The 15,389-nt window shown below is 44.5% G+C and overlaps 1 protein-coding gene across 6 annotated transcripts in view; it reads left to right on the top strand.

Moving 5' to 3' along the window:
• Positions 1–607: 607 nt before the first annotated feature.
• The window catches only part of cald1a (caldesmon 1a), a 51,263-nt gene continuing 36,481 nt past the window's right edge, over positions 608–15,389 (top strand). For all 6 annotated transcript variants that reach the window (XR_003933277.1, XR_003933279.1, XR_003933278.1 and 3 more), the window contains exon 1: positions 608–740. The gene's annotated coding sequence lies outside the window, so the exon portion shown is untranslated. The remainder of the gene's footprint in view (positions 741–15,389) is intronic.

The following is a 15,389-nucleotide window of genomic DNA, read 5'->3' as shown; positions in this document are numbered from 1 at the left end:
CAGAAGATATGTCTCACATTTGCAGGTCAAGTTTTGCATTTGATTTTTGAACACACACACACACACACACACACACACACACACACACACACACACACACACGGTGGTAATGCTGAAACTATGATTGCATGTCTTCTCTTGGCTCTCCTGCTGTTTCCGAAGACAGTCTGATTCATACTGAATAAATTAGAAATAACAATTATTCATACTGGGAAAAAAAACAGTTAATGTTCTCTTTGTAATTTTACAGGCATAGTTACAAATGATTCTATCTGGATTGGATCTGGGTGACTGATTTATCTGTCCTCATATTTTTTTGTTTTTCACATGCTGTACTATTATTATCTGCTGAGATAAATAAGCAATATATTGTACATTCATCTCCCCCAGTATGATGTGCTGCAGCACACCTGAACATGAAAGTTTTTTTCTGATAATGACTTCCTCTGTGGCACCTCGTGCCACACATGCAGCACCTCCATTCCATATGATCTCTCCAGATGTTTGATTCCCTGCCAGAAAGTCCGTTTGGATGTGACACATTTCCATTCCGCTTTAAGATCTCAGTCTGCAGACCGGAGTGGATGTGTGGTCATGTCTTGAAGGGAGGGGCTTGAAGGGCTTTCAGCTCGGTTTTATCATTGAGTGTAGTGGAGGACCGACTGCAGACTGGCTCCCTCTCCTCTCCTCTCCTCTCACTCGACTCTCTCAGCTCGACTTTGTCCCGTTAAGACCCGCAGGTAAGTGCAAAAAAAAAAAAAAATGAAAACCCAAACTTTGTTCGGACGTGCGGATGCTGAAACGATCGGTGCGTAAAATGACAGATGATCTCGTGTGCGCGCAGTGGATTGTACTTTTCACGGGATATCTCGGCTGTAAGCCGCTCCCCCTTTTGTGCGCTGTTCTCTCCCAAAAAAAAAAAAAACGAGAGAAAAAAAAGAAAACCCCACTAAAAGTAACTTGCGATCGTACTTTAGAAAAAAACTTTCCAGCGGTGTGTCCGTAAAATATTTACGCACAAAGAAAAGCGCAACGTGGTGTAATGCGCGCTCCCTCCTTCTGATTCTTATCGAACAAAAGTATGAAGGCACGGAGGAGGAGGAGGAGGAGGAGGAGGGGGGGTCTTTCCCAAAAACCTGGGACAGACAACTTTTCCCATCGCCTCACGCACCGCGTTCACACTCAGGAAACGAGTAACGAGTAACGCCGCCGCGCGCCGGTGTTTCCAGGACCGTGTTCGTCTTTTCTCTCCACCGCATCGTTTAATCCAGGCGTTCCCGAAGTGTGGGGGGATTAATCCACACTGCGCCTCGGAGAGCCCCCAACCCAGAGCGGATGTGAGGAGAAAAGCGCGACTCCTCTGGTCCCAGTTGGAGCGTTTTAACTTGAAATACGGTCTGTTCAGGCTTTCAGCTAATTAATGAGATCTTAAAAGGAACAAAAATTAAACGTTTTACTTTTTTTTTTCCTTTTTATCATTTATTCTGGGGAAAAAATGTGTAGCCCATGTAGGTGATTTATGTTTTGCACCATCACTGCAGAATGCGCCTGATGAGATCTGACATGTGGAAAAATCACAGCACAAAGCTGGTTTTGGATGTTCCACCGGTCAGCCACATGTCCTCTGAACAGAAGAGCTTGTTGAGATACAGAAGCCAGTTGTTTTTAACTTTAGACACATTCAGCATCTCCTGCAGAAATAAAGGCCACAGCGGGGTCTTGCAGCGAGGCGCTCCCTTCAGGATATCACATTCTTTGTAATCCCACCACCCCTCGGGCTATGTCATCTCATTGTGCTTGAGTTTAGAATAAAGACTTTTTTATAACAGAGGACTATCTTTGAAACGTCGGTATTTCAAGCAGCAGAGAGTGGAAGGAGCTTCTTTCAATGCTTCCAGGCCAGAAAACAGCAAAGTAATTGTCCATGAAACTGTATCTGATAAATTGTGTGGTGTTTGGAAAACACGTGGAGAATGCCCCTCCGCTCCTTATAAGGTGCAGACCCAACCTGGTGACAGATGATTGGAATGGCCTCTGGAATGCGCCGCATAACAGCCTTCCAGCCCTGCGGTTTCCCAGCAGTCCGGACCCCCGCGGCTCCGTCCCGGTGCCCCCAGCACCCGCTCATTAGCGCAAACTGCTCGGAGTTCATCACGTTAATGTGTACGTTGTTTCTAGATATCCACCACCATACGTTTTTGAAGGTGAAATACAGGTTTCACATATGCTTTGCTGTTTTTTTTTCCAGTGCTACTTACCAAGGTTAACTGCTGCTTTCAGCTGTTTGAACTATTTCCACGCCGTTTTTATCAGTTTTAGCGGTTCCACTGAACGTTGGCCGCGCTGGAGGCCGCCATTGTTGTGATTGTTCATCTACTCGCACATAGTAGCATCATGTTTCTTAAGTCAGAGAATTTTCAAAAGAGTTGCATAGCTGTAGCTTATTTTTTATTTGTTCGCACAGCACAGACTCTTTAGAATAGACTTTTATCATGCAATTTCAAGCAGACTGGAGTTTCTTTATCGAGTAGTTTGCTTCATTTGTGCCGGTGGGAAAGATCATGTGATCCGGAGCAAATACAGGAAGTGACCCAAAGAGAGAGATGTAAAGCTTCTGCTACCTTTTTGTTCAAGGTCCCTTCACTGATTTTTCAGTTTAAATCATGTCAGCACAGGTACTTTATTTATTTCTACAGGAAATTGCAGTTCAAATGCTGAAAATGTTTCTTTTTTTCTTAAAACCCACAACCCAGGGAGTGAGTTCATCTTGGTACATTTCAAGTAATTAGCCAATAAAAATTGGTTCCAGGCCTGAAGGCTACCGAGAAAAAGGACATTTAATATCAGTCACATCTCATGTGAGCGTAGCACAGTGTAGAAACGGTACCTGGTTGTCCTGCTGCTTCACAGTATTGGTAATTCTAACTGACAACAATATCTTGGTTATTTGGGGAAAACAGAATGCAAACCGCTAAAGCACTTTAAAGTTCCAGTAGTTTCTGGGTTCATGACCGATTTACACAGCCAACGGTTTCGTTTGTTTTGGTTTTGTATTTAGCTGATCATTCCATTCCTCTGAACCTTTTTAAATGCTGACGTCTAACTTTATTGAATAACTAAGTGACTCATTACTTTTCTGTGTTTCTGTTTATTCAATTGATTTTACCGCTTGGATTCCTCTCCAACGTCAAATAAAGCTGGCTCAGTGCTTACTCTCTATGTACAGTTGACCTCGATTTTCATAATTGCGGATTTTTCAATGTTTTTGTTTCTTTTTTTCCAATCTTTGCGTGCATGTTGTTTCACAAACACGCTCCCACGCGTCTATTTCCAGGCTGAAACACACATTTAACTGCAGGCTCTCGCGCTATAATGCGAGTAGCGCTTTGTACTTAGAAGGGGATTTTATAATTGGCACGATATGATATGGGCGCAGAAGAATCTGGAGGTAATTGCATGGAGTGATAACAGGGGTTTGGCAGCGTGGGGCGAGAGCCAGGGCCAGGGTTAGGACTGGGCGGGCAGGATGTAGGGAACACTGCCATGCATTTCCGGAGTCTGGCTCTGGACTCCATGGTGCGGTGAAGGCTTCTAGTTACTGTATGCTCTCTTTCTCTCCCTCTCTCTCTCTCTCTCTCTCTTCCTCCATCGTCTTTTCCATTCACTTTCTCCCGTCGCTCACTGATTAAAGTTCGACTTTGGATTGCATGATTATTTTTTGCCTCGTTCTCATCAGCGTGCACAAAAGCATGAAGCGTGTGCAGCGACGTGTTTACACGCATGCATTATATGTGGGTTCTCTGTTATAGCTTGATGCTACATGCTCATAATCCACCGCGCTATCAGATTCCAAAGCAGGAATCCAGAGTTTCCTTGCAAGGCAGTACTTTTTTTTTTTTTTTTTTTTTCTTAACAACCACCGAGCTCAGGCAGCCAACCAAGTGGCGAACTGAATTTGAATAGAATGGAAAACTGGCAGCGACAATATTGAGATACAAATGATCAGACTGTTCTGTTCTGTTTTTTTTTTTTTTTTAATGGATGTTTACCTATGCTGTGCTCGGCATCGAGGTTTTTTTTTTTTTTCCCGAATGTGGTCGAGTTTCCAGCGATCGCACGCTGACGCGTCCGTCCAAACATACATTGCTCCTGCGCGGCAGGTGCCAAAGCTATTTTCTGGTTTCTTCTCATAACGGACCAGTGAAACTATGTCAAGCATGTTTCCTGCGCGCAAGTCTTGTAATGCCATGCAGATTTGTTTTGGCGTAGAAATATGGTCTGAGACAGAGATGCAGCCGGCTGGCTTGTTGTGTCATTTGTTGTGTCGGTTTAGGTTGCGGATTTGTGTCATTTCTGGACAGCAGCAGGGGCGGGGGCGGCGTCCAGTTCATTAGAGGAGGCGGTGATTGACGGTGCAGCCGGCGCTCATGGGATCCTGGCTCTCGGCTTGTTCTGTTCCCCCGCTCGCCTTTGAATTCGATAGCATGTAATTTGAATGCGCTTGCATCCAGAACCGCACACAAAGTTGTATAATATGGTGAGTTTGGACGGACGGGCAGATGTTGGGCTGGAGGAGGGATTCTTAACTCTTTCCCTGGGTAGCGACGGTCAGCCGGTGGCAGGCAAAAAAAAAAAAAACTGGCAGGGTGGGTTGTTAATTTCTTGCACAGTCACAGGAGGAGTTGAAACCTTAGATGGTGTTTATTTATGGAGTAAGTGTTTTGAAGACGTTTGTGATATACTGTATAAATTCCCGTTATTTGAAAAGCTCCCGTGTCCCTTTGTGTTCTGTTTGTTGTTCCTGATTTTGCAGTCGAGCTGACGTGGAGCAGCTCTGTGAGGGGAACATGGGGCTCTCACGTGTTCCTCTCTCTCCTGGATGATGAAAACTGCTGCTTTTTTTTTTCTTTTTCCCTCTCCGGTGATGGATTTGCCACCTAATCAAGACCCGTATTACACAACAACGTTTTCAAGAGAATTTGTTAAACTTTTGGCACTTCTAGCCAAACATCTATTTATTTATAGATGCATATTCATCGTCATCATGATATCTCTATAAAAAGACTGACAGATCTGCAATCGTTCGTACCATATTTGTCCAACCATCCTGTTCTCCGGTTCTGTATCGCTACTTTCTCTCCAAACCCAGCCTTTGACTCTCCTGTCTGAAGCCGCCCGTCACGTGGGCGCTGGAGACCTGTGTTTGAATTCCTCTGGGTTTTAGTCACACTCTGATGAAGAGGGTTTGTTAGATCAACCTCTCACTCATATCATTTTCTAACTTTAAAGTGCAATCACTCAAGGCCAGATTACCTAACAGGCAGCGCGGCATGTCAGAGTTGGTAATTGGCATATTGGTCCGCCATCTGCTTGTTGCCAGATGCCAAGTCCTGCCAGAAGCTGCATAGCTGTAGAAAAAGACCATTGTGTTTCTTGATCGCTGACTTAATTCCTGTTTTTTTTTTCGATGATTTAATTCACAAGGCAGTCTTGGTTTATATCTTAAAAGGTAAAACCTCCTCTGTTGCTCGCATGGTCCACGTTTCGTGAGGTTTTTGCGTGTGATTGATTGCGCGAGAGTGAGGTCAGCGTTCCGAAGCAGCACTTCTGATGTCATCCTACAAAGATGCATGTTCTAACCTTCGTTCCCCCCAAAAGCGGGCTATTCTGAGAAGTGTACAACCTTGTTGAGAGGGGACATTTTAGCCTTTGGGCTTCTTCTCATCTGATAAAACAAGCACAGGAAATGTCTCTGTTAGCTGATTGGCCCGGTGTTTTCCTTCACCGTCCTCCCACTGGGACCTCAGACGTGCACGGCGTGTCCCTGTGGCACAGAAAAACCACCTTACATGTCTCTCTCCTAACGGCTACATTAACTTTTCCTCTGCCCCGCCGCTCTCTTTCCTGTAACACCAGTCTCCCTCTGCCTCAGCAGCTTTTCTCCCCAAAAGAAATGATTGCTATAGCGTTCATTCTCACTTCGCCCGGCCTCGTCTCCCCGCCAACTTTCCGTTCTTTCCCCTCTGTCCTCTCTTCACCTCCGCTCTCCCCTCCTCCTCCTCCTCCTTCTCTTCTTTCTCTCTTCTCCTCTCAGCTTTTTTGTCTTTTTTTTTTTTTTTTTTCCCCCAAAGAGTCTCTAAATTAAACAAACATGGCTAATCAAGCGCCTGTCAAATCGCCGCTTAAAAGTCCCATAGTTTAGGGTAATGGGGAATTAGGGGGACGTGGAGGGAATAAGGTGATGTAAATCCCAGAGGAGTGTGTGAAAAATGCCGCTCGGCGTGAACACATGACCAGTGAGGTCATGTGTTTACACAGTTATCAAGGTTAACCGCTCGATGAATCGTACCAGGGGGGGGGGGCGGGGGACGACAGGACAGACAGGGCCGTGTGTGGGTCGGCCCTACGCCTGCTGGATTTATGCTCGTGGCCACAGGGGTGCCGTGCGCGCTGAAGTGTGTATGGCGAATGCCCGGGACGGCTCGCCGAGTCGGCGTTGGACGTCTGCCACGCTGGGAGTGAGAACTGGCAGGGGCGAGAACGAGCTTGTATGTGGTAATGATGGAAGTGAGGACTGACCTCATGCACATAAAACAATCACTGTGTCCTTACATGGGTATTCACATGAGTCAGGCTCCCACTGTAATATTGTTTCAGACTTTGGATGAGCTTCATTTCTGTTTTTTATTCCAACCAAGTATTTGAACATTTATTTTAAGTCTTGGTGTGAGTAACTTGAGCACACTGCAGTGTTGTTACACGGTCTGACAGCCTATATGTCGGCCCGTCGGTCTGAAGGCAGTCATTATTTTTGACGTCAAATTTGCCGGTTACTTTCTTGACTGAACTCTTTATAAGCTCCAAAAGCCAAATAAAGTCGGTTTATAAGAATCAAACGCTGCAAAGAAAAGCATACTTTTGAGAAAGTGGAACTAGTAAATGTTGCATAATTAATTTTGTGAGTGACGTAAACCCAAATCATCTATTCAGACCACTGAAGTCAAGGGAAGATGTAATCATGCAAGTATTGTTGAAGCAGTGGTATCTGATCTCTTACAAATCAGGATATCTATCACAGTTTTACATAACATTAAAGTGTTACATAAATCACATGAGAAGATGCATCTATACATTTAGTTCTTGACTAATAACAATTTGACTGATCTGAAAAAATAGAATGGAAAAAAAAAAAAGCCATGGTCTAAGGTGATTTAAAGCTGATTTAATAACAATACGCTGTAATGATTGTGTACCAGATGCGCAAAATGCTGAAACTACTTTATGCTAATAGTTTAATGTACTATGCACAATGTGATTTATGACCTATTAAAATGCCTGTGTTCTTTACGACTGTGTTTTAAAACGAAGTGCAAATCTGCTCAGCGCTGCTGTTATTGTTGTAATTCCTCAGCTGGCTCGCCATGGCTTTTATTCACTAACTTTATTATAAGATTTCTAGGTCATTTAGCCGTCTGAATCTCAAACGTTGCCACACTTTTTCCCTTCACTTCGCTGCAGATTCAGATTTAAATCTATAACACTCTGATATATTGGATAGTTCTCATCAAAACACAAAAAAAAAACCCAATTTTATCAGATATAAGTGATTGTGGCTGCTACATCCAATCACTCCATTGTCATGTGAACAGGAATAACGCACACAATGCCCTCCAACATGATGTCAAGCTATTTGCGTGAGCATGTAATTTAGCATGATCTGTGCAGAATAATAGTGAGGTTTTTTTTTTTTCATTTTTCAAATTAACAGCTACACTCTAATATTTTGCCGTACTGCATATATCTATAGATATATTCGCTAAAGCAGCACTTTAAAAAAAAACTATATGTGAAATTTTTGTCAAAGTATTAGAAAATATGAACCTTTCAGTTCTTCAATAGTTTTCTTTTTTTTTTTGTTGGACTTTCATGCTGATTCAGCCAAAGAGTTGTTTTGGGAGCAGAAATTACAGCAGGGTCACTGTCACTGTAATGACATCGAATCCCATTCAAACACAAAACAGGCAAATTTAATGTGTGAATTAAGATTGATCACACATAGACCACTTTTTGAAGGGAGGTTGTATTTATGCTGAGTTTTTATGCTCAGTTCAATATTTTTTGTTAATTTTTATATTATATTTTATACACTAGCCTTTATATTTTTAAGACCAAGAGCAACATTTATCCTAGAGTGACAAACTGGGAACACAGTGCTTTACTCTGACTTCTTTTTTTAGCCTTTTATAGCTCTGCTTTTGTCTCCTGAGGAAATTATCTTTTTCTCTCTCTCTCTCTCTCTCTCTCTCTCTCTCTCTCTCTCTCTCTCTCTCTCTCTCTCTCTCTCTCTCCCTCTTGTCTCTGACTTTGTCGATCAACAGTTTTGTTCCAGGCAAGAAAGTGCCCAGTTGGTTTATTACAGCATTTACTCTTTAAACAAAAACAATTGCACAGAAGAAAGCCAAAGCAATGAGCTAAACAGCACTAAAATACTCTCTGTGGTTTCTAGGGGATTTCAGCACAGTGTGACGCTTACCTGGAGGCCAAACACAATGGGTTAACTTACCCAGGTATAAGTCATTAATCGGCAATCAAAATGATGGCCTGCATGCATTCATTTAGCTTATTTCATCACTTAGTAAAGTTTCATTCATTCGTAATGTTCCTGCTTGCTGCGTCTGGTGCGTAACGTCAGACATGTGTCTTAAAGCGAGGCGTATTGTTGTAAATGGTCCACGTCCAACTTTCCCACCTGAAGAGGCCGGCGAGGCAGCAGCACAGTCTGAGGTCTGTGTCGGGGGCTGCAGTTGGGAGCAGCGGTAATTGTTTAAGAGTGCATTTATAGAGTGTACTCTTTGTGCCTGCTAATCAGAAGCATACTCCGGCATTTACATACGAGCCTCCGAGGATTGCTCAGGAATGCAACTACCAGCAAGGCGAGAGGATTGGGAATCGGAGAGTCGGCGCTCGCGGGTCGCCCCGTTGTTGCCATTTCTTTCCACTTCACATGTCACTGCCCTGTTGAACTGAGCGAGGGGGTTTAAAAGATCAGTGTGCGAGCAGCAGAGGGCCGGGGGGGGGGGGGCTGAAAGTGATTAAGGCTGAAGATCAAAAGCGCAGGATAGCTGATGTGAAGCCATTCCTCCTTCAGCACTGCCTCACAAATGTAGAGTTTGTTTATACTTCCTGAAATCTCTTCCTGTATCTTTGAGATATAGATACCAATGATTCCTTAAAAAAAAAAAAAAAAAAAAAAAAAATCCAAACCCAGCACTCCCATCCATCCGCCTAACAGTGGCTTTTATAGATTAAATCAGTTTACGCGGCTTCGTTTCAGCGTGCGTTAGGTGATTTGTCAATTTTTCTCTTTGTACTCTAACTTGGGTCTGGCAAGGGGACAAGCAGAACAAAAATATGGCCTCAGAAAACCATTTTAATCAGACAGTGGTCCGCGGGGACAGAGGCTGGCATAGGAGAGCTCTTTCCCTCATCAGAGCTCTGCCAGTGGTGATTGGGAGAAACACTCAGTCAGGGTTTTATTGAATAACCCCAGTTCTGTACTGGAGGGGCTTTGCTGTAATAGAGCAGCTCCACGGCCGCCGAGGTGACAGCCAAATGGTACTTATTAAACTAAAGGGCTGATTCATACTTTGTGCCCTGCTGCAGTTTAACCTTGTTGAAGGCTTATGGTTTGGCTGTAGTGCTCAAGTCCAGCCACATTTTTTTTATTTAAACTACTGAGATACATGTGTGTACCATTATCCTCTGATCAGACATTAGAGTTCACAAATTCCCAATGTTTGAAAAAGCACCGGTGATTCATTTTTCAGTGCTTCCAACTTGATTTGTAATATCCAGCTGAACTACAGCATGAGCGCTCGGTAGTTTCCTGCCTGGGACGTATGAAGACCAGTCCTTTTCAGGGATAGTAGAGTCAGATCCCACCGACTCTGCTTATTTACGCTGTACACAGCTCTCTCTGCACAAATTGAGCATGATAGCTAATGGGGTGTGAGGTTGGATTAATTATCCCGGCATTCAGACTAATGGCTCCTTCTCTTCTGATTAATGATGACACACGTCACAACGGAGAGGAGCACCGCCTAAACGTATGAGGGGTCTACTGTCTGATATTGATTTAAGCTTTTTTCTAGTCGAATATTGATGTAGGAGTATTAGTTTCAGCCATGCTGAATAGCTTTACAGTGGAATCTGGATTAGCATGTTGCTTTTCTTGGCTTCACTTGGTTTTATTTACGGGTGAGCGGCATAGTTCTCTAGATGCACTGTTGATGTTTCATTGGATCAAATGCAGAGAGGGTGCAGACGGTAGGGTTTACATGAGAGATGGGGTTGGTTGCCCGTTCTGGCTGGCCTCATTAAACCTGCCTTAATGAGAAACAAAACACCCAGACGCCCCCGCAGAACAATGGCTTCTTGTTATCAAAGAGGCTGCGTCTCTTGTACGACGGAGGCTGGCTCGCGTCCCGGCAGATTTTTCGTGAGACCGCGCGTTCGTGTGTCAATTCCAGAGCCCCGCAGTGCCACTCACTCCTGTGACAGCCACCTGGGAGACCACCTTGGAAAATGGGCCCCTATTAGTTCAGGTTAGACTTAATGACCAGTAATGGTACACCGGCCAAGCCAAACTGTGCGAAAGGGCTCCGGGCAGGCCGAAATGAAATACCAGTCACTCAAGCTCCGAACATAAACACAAGGTGGGTGGTGGGCGAGTAGGGATGTCTGTAGGTGCACGCCGGCGTGTGCGAGGAGGGTTCGGGCGTGCGTCTGTGTGTTTGAGGTGCAGAGTTGACCCAGGTGGAGGAGGCAATCTTCCAGCATGGCGGAGCCCCCTCTGGACAGATTAGTGCCAGGTCGGGAGGGGGTGGGGGTTAATGTGTCCAGGAGGGTTTGCTGTGTTCTTGGATTTATTCCAATTAGGCGCCACTGCTTTGTGAACCAAATCTCATTTCCAGCTTCGCCATCAGCTACAGAAGACGACTTGTAGCAACCAGAGGAGCCTCCTAAGAGCACCGCTCAATTATTTACAATTTCATGGCTGTCTGAGATATGTGTTATTCTAATAAATTTCGGAATTATGAGGCTTAAATATCACACATATATTAACCTCTGAAGCTGAATTTTATCCTCAATTTGGTGGTAAATGCCACGTCGCTCTAATGGCGTTCAGTGATGATTGCATCTTCCATGGTCTAAATAGTCTGTGGTCTGAAATTAGCACAAGCATTGAAAGTAAGAAACGCAGACATTTATAATGGGTTTGATAGGAGTCAATCAGCCGTTGAGAGAGAGAAGAAAAAAAAAGACTTTTTAGGTCTTTTAGAGAGTGAAGCATGGAGCTTTGAGGCCTGCTGAAGCAGACAGAGGAACAGTGTGATCTGCAGTGGAAGAGACGAAGACAGAGGGAGAGAGAAAGAGAAAGCTTTGTTATGTCTCATGAAGCTCCGGGGCTTCCTGGAATTTCTGGCAATGGATCTCAAAGTCACATAACCACAGAAAGAGAGACGCAGACAGACGTGGGGTGGCTCCTCAAGGGCGCAGTTCAAGCCCGGTGAAGGCTGCTCTGCCGCAGACGCCTGCAGGTGTTTGTACTGTTGGCCACTTTGGTGTCTACACCAACAATGGGCGCAACTGTGAGCTTTAGGAACCTCCACATATTATGCATTGCATGCAGTTGAAAGCAGTTCATCAGGACTGTGCCATCCTCATTGCAGATTGATTGCATGAATAGATCAATGTTAAAACCAGTCACAGTCTTTCTTTGAGTGCAGCAGTCAACAGCAATGACGTTCGCTTCTTCAGCGAACTTCAACTCGCTGATAATTAAAACACAGAAACTTCCTGTCTGAATATTTAGCTACAGTGAAACTAGTCAGCATAACAGACCTGAAGACAAGCTAAATATGGGCCATGCTGCTGACCTCGGTGCTAAATGTTAAGTTTCCTGTTGCTGCAGACCGAAGTTTTTGTGTGGCGTCACCACTGCTTGGTACATTCAGAGCCTAAAGACTTCAACTTTGGCCTTTCACCTCTCGGAGGATTTGTAGGCAGAAGCTATGTAGCCATCGGAGTTGGCTGGCTGCCACATGAATAATGCCAACCGCCGTAACCATCCACAAAAACAACTCCAGCCTCGCAGATCCCTCAGAGGCTCGGCGGACTTACAAAAGTTCAATGAGTTTTGGGGAAGAAGTTGGGAGATTTTTCAGACTGATTCAATGTGCATGTTCTGATTCTAAAGCAAATTTTAATGCCATTTTCGAGAAAAAGGCAAGTTTTTCACATTTGGTGATTTTGTGTGGGAAGCTCCTCGACTTTAAGCTGTCAAGATAAGTCCACCGCAGCAGGTATGAGGTTTAAAGCTGATTTATACTACAGATTTTTTTGTGCTTACCTCTGTGGTGCTTTGTCTGCTGCAATCCATATTTCTTGTAACCAATCTGAACTGCGTGGGTTGGGTACTGATTTTGATCCCGTAAGATTTTTAGTTTGTAATTTGTAGCAGAAGAACGGGTCAATTCCAGGCCTCTGTTTTACATTTTCATTTGCGTTTTTTGTTTGTTTGGTTAACTGGGTACCACACTGGCATTAATCAGTCGCTCTAAATTCCCTTAAGGTGTGTCTGTGTCTCAATATTGGCCTTGTGAGAGACTGGTGACCTTTCTATGAACTGTAAGTGAGCGCGAGAAAGCTAAAAGTCAGCAGTTTTAATCTGCAGAATTTGTTGGGATCTCGTCGTGTGGTTGGAGATTTCCACCAAGTGGCCACTGCTACCTCCCTCCGCCCTCCCCCGTTCACGCAGGAGAGAGCAAAAATACACAGAATGAAAAATGCCACTGTCTATCCCAGCCCGTAGAGAATTAATAAACAATTATCGATTGGTTTGGGTTACACTCAAACAAATTGGTCCCAAATTTAAACCGCAGACTGAAAGTCAAATCACTCAGCTGAAGGAAGTTACACATAAATGAAACAAACATTCTAAAAAGATTTCACAGAAAACGCTGAAGGCCCTCTCTGAAGCCAGTGTTTGGTCTTTATTCTTGGCTCCTTCAAAAGCCAAATATTTCCCTCAAGCCAGGAGACTAATAGATGGGGACAGAAAGAGAGCGAAAAGACAAATAGTCATTATTGGACTTATTCTTGAACTGCTAGCCAGAAGCACCAAATGAATGTCAACTTATTCCCAACAAAATCGGTCTGTCAGCCGTATTATCGGGGAATAATTCAGCGTTGTGTTTACAGCCTGCCCTCCTGTGGCCAGAGACATTATGGATGCTTTTAAGCCGATGCTCATTTGCAGCGTAGCGTCAACCTGTTGAACGCCGTTTCTCCTTGATCACTGTCATCTCCCCCCCCCCCCACCCGAAGCCCATTTATCAAACGTCTGCCGAGTATTCAGCTCGGGGAGATCTTCCATTCTCCACACCTGGCGGAGGAATCCCAACACATCCGCCGTTAAGCAGCTCGGGCCCACATCAATTCACCGCCAGCGCGTCTGCGCGAATACCCAGAGACCCAGGAATAAAACAAAGCATCCAAGTCAGGGCTCCGCGGAGACGTTTTCTATTATCATACCTTCTCCCTGACATGTGGGGATGCGTCGTTTGTCTCGTTTGCAAAGAAACCTTCAGACCGAACCCCTCCTCCTTCACTCACCCCAACAAGACTGAGTATAAAACAGCATCGGGGGATCGCCCCGCCTCTCCACATCCAGCGTGAGTAATAGGCCCTTCCTGTCAGGTCATCTCGCTCGCCCACCACCGCCCGCCCCCCCTCCCTAATCTCCTCCTATCTCTCTCCAGGAATGCAGCCCCTTATTTTGAAAAATACCTTGTCATGTAATACCCTTGAAAAGCCTCGCAGCACACTTAAAAAAAAAACACACACAAAAAAAATTGGCATTCCACCGCCCGATTTACCGTCCTGTGTGTTAGAACAAGGCAGGGACGATAAAGATTTATGACATTTGGATTGATTTAAATAAATATGTCCCCGGTGGAAGTGATTGGTTTTGTGCTCGCTTGTGGCGCATGCACAAAAAAGGCGAACTTGTGTCAGTTTTCTCACTCAGCGGTCGTCTCCCGGCGTGCAGCGGCATTGCATCATAACCTCGTGCATGTTTCCATGTAAGGCGCTGTATGGTGGGAAGACGCTCTCTACGAAGCACAGTTTGACTCAGCTGCATAAATCACTCAACTCTCTCTTTTTTTTTTTTTTTTTTTTCTTGTCATCCTTCCGATTTTCTCCTCTTTTCCCTCGGTAAAGTGTAATTTCTCTGAGGCCACGGAGACAGAGCCCCCACGTCCGCCGCGACAGAAACGCGCCTTTCATGGGAGCCTTGTCACAAATGTTAGGCACATCCAATTTCTTTCCATTTTTTTTTTTTTTTTTGCCTCAGAGAAACACATAAAGAACCTCTCAGGCTTTATGAGAAATACATTTTTTATGTTCCACTTAATGCTTCCAGCATGTCATGTTATTGCTCGTGTACTGGAGGCAGTGGGCTGCTGCGGATCATGCTAATCACTTATACTTGTATGCTTTTTCGCTGAGCTTTGGTGCACATCCAGCGTTACCTGAGGGCCTTTCAGTCAAACACAGTGACATTTTTATAGGTCTGCGACTGGAATGACTTTTGTATTGATCGTAGGGAGAAAAGTAAACCTTTCCTTGCTCACAAAGGGGCATTTCTGATCCGTTCCAACCTGTTTCTGCCTTTTCTTGTTGAACTTTTCTTAACTTCCAGTGGTTGGATAGACTGTTCTCTTGCTATTGGGTCGGCAGTAGCTGTACTTAGACTAAAACCCACCATATATCAGCACTCTGATTCCACTAGTCTCCCCGGTCAGCTCACTAGTAGCAGATTAATGTCCTGTTGAGGAGACACAGACTCCTGCCCAGGCCTCATTTACTCTGACAGAAGGCAGGTGTCAAGACGGGCTGTCCTGAAGGAATGAGAGAGGCCTGCTTTCCTCCTGGAAAATGGATCCAAGAAAAAGAAGAGAGACGGATTCATGACAAGTCACATGTTCCTCTGTGTTTTGCTCAAAATGAAGGATAAACTCTTGAAACGGTGCGCGAGGAATCCAAGGCCATTAAATTACTTGTGAGGGTTTTGGTGCAGACAGATCACATCCTTTGTCTTTGGATCCGTTGAGCATCTGTCTGTCATTATTTATTTACAGAGTTAGAAATGTCCCCGTGTACCCAAAGGTACTGTGAGACTCCACGATGACGCCCTGATGTATTCATCGTGTGGCTGCTTTTGTTTTGACGTGTTTTGATGTGTGAGAATTGCATTTATTCATTCATTTCATTCCTGCCGTCTTTGATCTGATTAGACTCTTGTTTTGATACGGTGTGTTCTT

The sequence above is a fragment of the Salarias fasciatus genome, chromosome 17 (assembly GCF_902148845.1).
Source record: "Salarias fasciatus chromosome 17, fSalaFa1.1, whole genome shotgun sequence".
NCBI classification, from domain to species: Eukaryota; Metazoa; Chordata; class Actinopteri; order Blenniiformes; family Blenniidae; genus Salarias; species Salarias fasciatus.
Note: the sequence above shows the minus strand (reverse complement) of the source record. Positions and strands in the feature narration are given on the sequence as shown.